A 9,237-nucleotide genomic window follows, 5' to 3' on the forward strand; every position below is an offset into this window, starting at 1 on the left:
GGGAAAAGCATCGAGATTGGTGTTGTTTGAGGATAATGTCATCAAGACCCATAATGTGGACTACACAAATTAAATGGGAATACAGACACACAGCAAACTCCGACGTGGACAAGCCCCCAGTCTGGCTTGGTTTTTGGAAACTTATCTAGGTTTTTGCATATTCAGTTCTGGTAACTGTAAGAGTGTATATAAACCTTGGATTTGTCTGTCTACAGGGCCATGACTTTGACAAAGTTTAACAGAAGCAACTTTTAATTTTTTAAAAAAGTTTCATGTGTTTGCATAACATCTTAAAGTCTGCTAAACAAGAGCCAGTCACATCCACACCATACATTTAAAGCACATGGTTCCCTCCCAAGAATCCTGGGAACTGTAGTTTCCCCCCACAGAGCTATAATTCCTAGCACCCTAAACAGATTACAGTTCCAGGATTCTCTGGAGGAAGCTATGTGTTTTAACATGGGCTCATTGAATAAGCCAACATTGCCTAACCTCCCTGAAAACAAATCAGGATGAATACTCTATAAACAGGTGACCTCAAAGTGACCATGTAAACAAGCTTTTTGAGTTCTCCATCCACACAGGATGACACCAGTAACTGCCAAAAGCTCAGGGGCCAATGCTCTTCCAAATGCCTGGGAGAATAAATACATCTTCACCTGGTGCTAGCAAGATCACAGTCAATGCCAGGCAAGCTTTCCTGGGAAGAGTATTCCACAATGGAGGGGCTACACAGAAAAGTTCTCTCATAACCTTTGCCACATTTCTCAAAGGGGGCACACAGAGAAGACCCTCAAGAGGTTGATCTCAGGGTCCGGATAGATGTATATAGGAAAGACACTCCATGAGATAATGGGGTCCCAAACTGTGTACATAGCCTGCATGGAGAGGAAGAGGATTTTCAGGTCATAGAGGAAAAGCCCTGAAGTTTTCGATTTACCCCAAAGTCTGCAATTTGTGACCGACATGACCTGAAGGGCAGGTGATACTATGAAGTCTTACTGTGCAATCCAAACCACAGGTCCATCAGGATGGAGAGGTTTGGAACCAGCAGACGTTGAGATGGAGAGGTTTGGAACCAGCAGACGTTGAGATGTCACAGCTGAACCAGGGCTATGCTGATGTAAATCCCTACAACGGTTGGGCTGGGGTTTGTTGTTGTTGTTGTTATGTGCCTTCAAATCGATTACAACTTATGGTGACCCTATGAATCAGCGACCTCCAAGAGCATCTGTCATGAACCACCCTGTTCAGATCTTGTAAGTTCAGGTCTGTGGCTTCCTTTATGAAATCAATCCATCTCTTGTTTGGCCTTCCTCTTTTTCTACTCCCTTCTGTTTTTCCCAGCATTATTGTCTTTTCTAGTGAATCATGTCTTTTCATTATGTGTCCAAAGTATGATAACCTCAGTTTCATGGGGTTACACTGGTGTAAATTAGGCAGGACTTCCTGTAGTTTGGACTGCTCTGCCTGGCTGCAATTCTATATATACACTTACCTGAGGAAAAACCTCCATTGGACTCAATGGGGCTTAATTCTAGCTAGCAGCTGTTAGGATCCACTTCTGGAAGGAATTATGTGGGGCTTCCCTACTTCATGATCTCCCCTTAGTACAGAATGCTGCAGCATAATTGCTGATAGGAGTGAGATTCTGGGTGCCTTTAGATTCCTATTTTACAGGAGGGATTCAAGTGCATCCCAGAACTTTAGCTTCAACACATTTTAAGTGAATTAAAGGTCTCTTAGCCCGGCACAACACATCCACTTTTTTAAAAAAAGGATTCGTTGCAGTTTTGAAAGTTATGAAGAAATGCATTGAAAAGTATGGGATGAACAAATTATTAAGGGGAAGATTTGCCAACACCCTGCAGGCAAATCAGGATGAATGAAGGGCGAATCCCCATTGTTCATATAACCACCCCTTAAACAAATCAGAGTCTAAAGCCATACTACCCTGAACACGCCCAATCTTGTCTTATCTCAGAAGCTAAGCAGGGTCAGGCCTGATTAGTACAGTACTTGGATGGGAGACCGCCTGGGAATACCAGGTGCCGTAGGCTTAGAGGAAGGCAATGGTAAACCACCTCTGAATACCTCTTACCATGGAAACCCTATGAATATATCCAAAAGATTCATAGGGACATCATAAGTCATAACTGACTTGAAGGCATATATCAACAACAAGCAACAAATCAGAATGAATGCTCAGTAACATAATCTAACTACCACATAAGCTTTGTGCAGGCAAATCAGGATGAATCCTGCATAAAAGGCCACATTCAAGCTGTGATTCTAAGTATATAAAGCCCTCAATGACTTGGGACCAGTTTCCTTGAAGGATTGCTTGACCCCCATATTGGTCCACTCGACCGCTTTGATCTTCACAACTGGCACTTTTAGAAGTGCCACAATGTCTGTTCCACACTTGTGAGAAATGAATCTTTTAGCGCTGCAGCATCTATTCTCTGGAAATCCCTGCCTATTAAAATTAGGCAGGTACCTTCACTGTACTGTTTTTGATGCTTGCTAAATAACGTTTTTGTTTAATACAGCAGAACTGAGAACAGCAGAAGAGAGAGCAGAAGTGAAGAATACATGGAGAGCCCTGCTGGATCGGGCCCAAGCTCCATCTAGTCCAGCATCCTGCTCTCATAATGGTCAACCAGAAGCTCATGGAAAGCTGGGAAGCAGAACCTGAGTGCAACAGCGCTCTCCCCACCTGCAATTCCCACAGACTGGGAATTCTCAGAGGCGGTGGAGGTAGGAAATAGTTGTGCTAATAGCCATTGATAAGATAGCCTTATCCTCCGAAAGGAAAACATGCACATACTCCTTACATGAGCAAAGCTGGGGATGAATTGTAGGTGGTCTCCTCTAGTGCCTTAGTCTTCGACTGGTGGGCTGGGAACCACTGCCAGGTTTGTAATCTGATCTGAGGCTGCAAGCACACTAGTCACCTACAGCAAAGCATTTCCATTGGCCACATCTGGAGGGGCAATGGGCTGATCTACTTATCAGCTGCAAAATCTGTTTGAAGCTGAATTTTGTTTAAAGAATGCACTCAAGCTGATCCCATCAGGTTTCAGAGTGAAAGGGGCGGGGTTTGACTAGCATCATGTGCCCGCTTTCTGAAAAAAAGAGGTGGAAATGCACTGGAACCAGCAGAACAGTAAATGTGTTTCTACCTTAAGGTGGGTTGCGACCACCAAATGTATGTGTGGGCTAAAGGAGGGTTGGGTCTGAAAAGGCTGAAGACTGCTGCTCTAGTGTCTTAAAAAATCTGGCCTGTGGGAATTCAGCCAATTAGGCAACAGAATAATTGACAACTGCCAAGTCAGTGTACATTTTTCCTTGGATGCACACCCTGAAAGAATCTCTGCAGGAAGTTGCAGGCTTTCCCCCTTCATTATATTATTATCTTAATCCCAGCTGCTGGAGTTTGTCATAGATGGTGCTGATAATAATTGCCACATCGCTTCACTGTCTGGGAGTTCGGAAGTCAGGTTTCCCTTCCTCCCCTTTCCCAACTTTGCATCATCCTTCTTGCTTGGAAGGCTCTTCCTTTCTTTATGGACTGTCCATTGCCAAATGCTTTAGTCATCTCCGTGCACCCAAACTCCCCCACATTCCCACCGACTTCAAAGAGGTAGCTTGCATGATGCGGGGTTCATCCATGACAGTGAGATTTACACAGTCTGACCCTGTTGTCCATTGATGGAGAGTAGGCTCCTTCTGGAGTCTCAATGAAGCCGGTCATAAAAAAGCAAGCCGTCGGCAAGATTAACGACTAGTTTCATAACTAATTAACATAGTGAAAGACCATCTTGTGAGCTGCAGCTGTAACTCACAGGAAAGAACTGCTAATTCATAAACTGCTCCAGGCAAGCTTTAGATTGTCGCCCAGCGGTAGACGAAACACTTCTCATGCGATTCTTCTTCTGTCTGGAAATGGGGATTCATTTACCAAAAATACCGTTGTGTAATACACTAATTGGTCCGCAGAAATATTCCTTGTATGGAAAATCAAATCTGAAGGAAAGGTAATCACTTTGTGGCTTAACAAAGCAATTGCTCATGATATACAACCTTTATGTTCTAGAGCAGGGGTGGGGAACTTTTTGCAGACTGAGGGCTGTGTTGTACTCTGGGAAACCTTCCAGGGGCCACATGACAATGAAGGGCTGGGCCAGATATAAAAGTGGGCAGAGTAACACATATGAATGTTACCTTTGTATGGTAGTCTAGCTTTACAGACACCCCTTTCGACCTCCATCCAGGCATATGAGGGGCATTATCAGAGTTCAAGGAGTCAGGTAAAAGCACTCAAGGTAGATGCAAAGCAGGGCTGGTGTAGGGTGTAGCTGAGGAGAAGGTGTAGACTGCAGAGAGTCCTGAGGGCTGCATTTGTACCCCAGGACCGAGGTTGCCCACCACTGTTCTAACGATTATGGCAGATGGAAATGCTGGAATTTTGAATAAAAATGCAGAAGGGATTCTACGGTTTGGTCCTTGTGATTGCATCTTTGAGAGGCAGCATTTAGGAATTGTCTTGGGCAGCAGAAAGTGTGGCCACTTATGCACTGTCAAATATTTCCAGGAGGGGGCCTTGGTAGGAAGTGTGGGAGACAGGAGAGAGAGCTATGCTGAGAGCCTTTCTTGTGCCAGTTTCTGCAAGCCACACTCCTTGGAATTGGCCTGTGAGCAACACAATGCAATGTGTGGCTGGTGGGAAGTTTATTTTTTTTAAAATTAGAAAGCAAGGGGGGAGGCGTAAAAAATCCTGGGGACTTCATACATGGCAACCCGCGCCTGACATTTTTGGAGAAATTTCTCCCTTCCCGTAGCATTTTGTTCCACCTAGGCCACAAATGGTCAAAAAGTGAATTTTTAGGACAGCTGTATCCCTACCTTTTCACCTTGGGCCTTTTCACTAGAGATACCAGTGGTCAAATCTGGACTTTCTGTGTGCAAAGCATATGATTGAGCGAAAGGTCCTCATGGTGTTCCTCTTTGAGAAGGTGCCCCAATCCCTTGATATTTTTCATAATTCCCAGTAGTGAGCAGCATGGTAGATTGCCACCATTCAGTTGCCTCACTGTGCAACCTCCAGTCAGTTGCGTCACTGTGCAAATGCACCAGTGGGAGCACCAGATTGATTCTGCCCATGTTTGCACTATGCCAACCCCACCCCTGCCTTTCCCCTACCCCTCTACCTCCCTGAAAGCAGCAGTGGTGCAACCAGCCAGAGGTCAGGGGATTCATCCCTGGTAGTTCCCCTTTTCTGCACCTTTCTAATCTCTAGTCCTTCTTTAGCATGTTTGTTTATTTGTTGCATTTGTACCCCAGTCTTCAGCCAAAAAGGCTCCCAGAGTGGCTTACATGCAATCAATTAATACAAGACAGTCCCTGCCTGCAGACTTTCAATCTAAAAAGCACGACACAAGGAGAAAGGGACAGGGACGGATAAGGAAGAAAGCAAACTCAGGCACCAAAGTCTTATATCTCAATGATGGCAGTTCCCAAGATGTTTCTCTTTCTCATCTGATCCCCTCAGGGTAATGTGGCTCTTCAGAAGCTCATGTGGTAGCAGATGAGGGCAAGGAGCCCCCCCCTTGGGATCTCGGTGGTGTGTATTATATATACCAATGTAAACCCATTCATCTCCCACTCTACCAGTTCACGGGCTGTAGCTCAGTGTCAGAGCACACACTTTGCATCTAAAGGTCCCAGGTTCAATCCCTGGAAACTCCAGGAAGAGATAGGAAGGCAGAGCTCCTGTCTGAAGCTCTGGGGAGATGCTGCCAGCCAGTGCAGACATTACTGAGTAAGAGGGACTATTGATCTGTTAGTATGAGGCAGTGTCCTGCGTTCTTTCCCACTCTCTTCTGTAATATCCAGGAGGATCAGAATTCTTGAGGGAAAAGCCATAACTCAGTGGCAGAGTACGAGCAATGTGGAAAAGATCTCCGGTTCAATCCTGGCATCTCCAGGTAAGACTGAGTAAGACCCCGGACTGAAACCCTGGAAAGGTGCTGCTGGTTAGTGTAGAACAGGGGTGACAAACTTTTGGCCTCCAAACATTGCTGGATTACAACTCCACCAGCCCTTACCATGGGCTATGTTGGTGCTGGGGGTGGGTGGGTGGAGTTGGAGTCCAGCCACGTTTGAGTATACACATTGATAGACAGTACTGAGCTAGAAACTGAGGTTATCATACTTTGGATACATCATGAGAAGACCTGATTCACTAGAAAAGACAATAATGCTGGGAAAAACAGAAGGGAGTAGAAAAAGAGGAAGGCCAAACAAGAGATGGATTGACTCCATCAAGGAAGCCACAGACCTGAACTTACAAGATCTGAACAGGGCGGTTCATGACAGATGCTCTTGGAGGTCACTGATTCATAGGGTCGCCATAAGTCGTAATCACCTTGAAGACACATAACAACAACAACAACTGAGCTAGATGGGGTGATAGTCTGACTCGATATAAGCCAGGTTCCTGTGTTACTAAGGATGGGAAGATCCTGACACTGACTGAAATAGATTCTACGGCTGTGTATTGCAGCTCTTTTTGTGAGGCTTGGGGGAAGGAGACTCTTCAATTTCCAGCTTGGTGATAATAGTGCTGAACTGAAATTCGCGATAGTCTGCTCTAAGATACATGTTTCTTTTTGGCGGTCAGGTAGATCTCTAGTGATGCGTTTACAGGTTTGGGCAAGAAAGCTGCATCTAACGCTTAATCATCGTCTGTGCCAATTAGTCTATTTTGACTCTTGAACATATATTTTCTTATCTGTATGCTGCTCTTTCCAGTAACCAGATTCACTAAGGAGACGTCACCATCAATGTTGCCGAGACAAGGGAGAAGGCACTGACTGCAGATAACCTCAAAGGGCCCTGAAGGGATCTAGGACCTATTTAAAGGTGTCAGAGAGTCATCCTTGGTTGCCGAGAAGGGCAAGGGAGTGTCACTGAAGCTACTGACGGGAAGTGATACCTGTGTGGGTACAATGACTTGCAATATATTTTTACAAAGAAGGGGGGACCTGGTAGAAGTGCAAAAAATATGTATGGTTGGAGGAAGAGAAGGTTTACCCTCAACAGTAGAACTCGAGGCCATCCAGTGAATCTGAATGTTGAGAGATTCTGTAGCAACAGAGGCGCTGCTTCACACGCTGCTGAAATGGTGCAGTGTTTGCCAGAATGGGGATGCGGCAGCCAGCAAGATGCGGAGGAGGCAGGGTCAGGAGAGCACTGGGTTGGTAGCATCAGAGTCCTGTAGGTGTGCATGCACCAGCCTATAGAGATGTCAGAGAATGTAGCCAAAACCAGAAAGGGGAACAGAAATTGCCAATGTGTGCTGATTTGTTCCATCCCCAGAATGGAAATCGATCCCACAAACACAACAATAAGTAATTGTAGGTGTTTATATGATAATATGAATGCTTTATATGGATTTCTAATACTATAAAATATGTTTTAAAATGTAAGTCGATTGGAGACCTTGATGACAAGTGACTAATAAATATTAATAATGATAATCACAGAATAGTAGAATTTTAAGGCCATCGAGTCCAATCCCCTCCTCGATGCAGGAATCCAACTTCAAGCATACCCAACAGGTGTCTGTCCAGCTGCTTCTTGAGTGCCTCTGGGGTTGGAGAGCCCACCATCTCCCTAGGTAATTGGTTCCACTGTCATATAATGGCAATGGTAATAGACTTTTGCTTTCCAATTTGCATTGTGTTTCCTTTGCAGTGAAATGAATGGTGTGGAATAAAATAATGATAACATAATTAATTAGATTAAAAATTGCCATAGCAGACAATGAGATGAATGATGTAATTTTTGTTGGAAGCCGAACTGCAGTGGAATGGTAACAGCGCTGCATGTGACGAACATGGGGGGGAAGGAAATTGAAGGCATCAGCTGAAGGCATCAATTCTGACATCCCTCTGCCTGCAAAGCTGCTGCCACCACCAAGGAGCTCCCACAATGTTGCTGCCACCTCACCCAGAAGAAAAAGGTATGTTTAATACAGTTTAGGCAGGTTGTTTTAAGCATGCAAACTGAGCACATTCTATTCTTATATAAGTTGTGTACATGCTGTCCCTGACATTGCCTCTCATTTAAGTGCTTAATAAACACAAACGCCTAACATGTCTAATTCCTTTCTCCCCCCTTTCCCCATTTTTCAAATTGCACATTGTCAGCTTTCCAACTGCACATCTTTTCTTCCAACTCCCCATTTTGTGTGCTGCTGCACACTAAACACACACACACAGCCTTGGTTGATTCCAGTCCTGCCCTGTCCTTTGGAGCAATAGAGAACAAGCCTGTTCCATCTTCCGCATAAAAGATTACAATCCTTTCCCAGGGCATCTAGTTTTCTAGGTGAAAGGATGACGATGATGATTTTGTAGTGAGAAACATTTAATCAAGTGACCCACTCTGCGTTCAGACATGGTACAGTCCAGGGGCACAAGCTGACCAATAGACCTCAGGCAATTCCAGACTGTTGTATTTTCAGGTGGGATTCAATCACATACCAGCAAATGCACATTGCACAATGAAAGTTGGTTGGGAGGTCTTGCACAACAAATGTGTTTCCTCCTAAAACTAGAATTTTGGCAAAAATGAAAGTGATGGAAAAAATGACTTGGAAAGTACGGGATAACTCTTGCTTGACACAATGTCATCTAACCTCCCTGCAAAGTACTCAGAATGTATAGCCAATAAACTGGTCACCTGGAAGCAATGCTATTGCTTATGAGACCTTAATCTTCACTGTGTTTTTTCATACTTTTGTGCATTTAGAATATCTCAGTAGTCAGACCACCTCAGCCGTGCTTACAACTGGCTAGACTATCTCAGCAGTCCTTACAACAGCTCTTTAAGGTAGGCTGACATTACAGTGCTCTAATTTATTTTATTATTTATCAATTATGATATTTCCTATCCCACCTCTATCCAAGAAGCTCAAGGTGGTGGGGTACATGATTCTCTCCCTCATCAATTTATCCTCACAACAACCCTATGAAGTAGGTTAGACTGAGAGTTGATGACTGGCCAAGGTCACGTAGAGAGCTTCATGCCTGCATGAGAGTTTGACCTGGTCTCCCAGGTCCTAACCCAACACTGTAACTACTACACCACCGTTTAGTTTGAGGCATGTAATTTGCCAGTGATTGGCAGCTGCTGCTTACCAGGTTAATAAAGAAAGAAGCTGTGGAT

At 44.5% G+C, this 9,237-nt stretch overlaps 1 long non-coding RNA gene across 1 annotated transcript; it reads left to right on the plus strand.

The window, feature by feature from the left end:
* Positions 1-6,824: 6,824 nt before the first annotated feature.
* LOC133375919 (uncharacterized) lies at positions 6,825-8,865 on the plus strand. The gene is made up of 3 exons (XR_009760338.1): positions 6,825-7,004; positions 7,862-8,029; positions 8,821-8,865. It is a non-coding gene; the product is annotated as an uncharacterized LOC133375919 (long non-coding RNA).
* Positions 8,866-9,237: the final 372 nt, after the last annotated feature.

The sequence above is a fragment of the Rhineura floridana genome, chromosome 1, assembly GCF_030035675.1.
Source record: "Rhineura floridana isolate rRhiFlo1 chromosome 1, rRhiFlo1.hap2, whole genome shotgun sequence".
In the NCBI taxonomy this organism is placed as follows: Eukaryota; Metazoa; Chordata; class Lepidosauria; order Squamata; family Rhineuridae; genus Rhineura; species Rhineura floridana.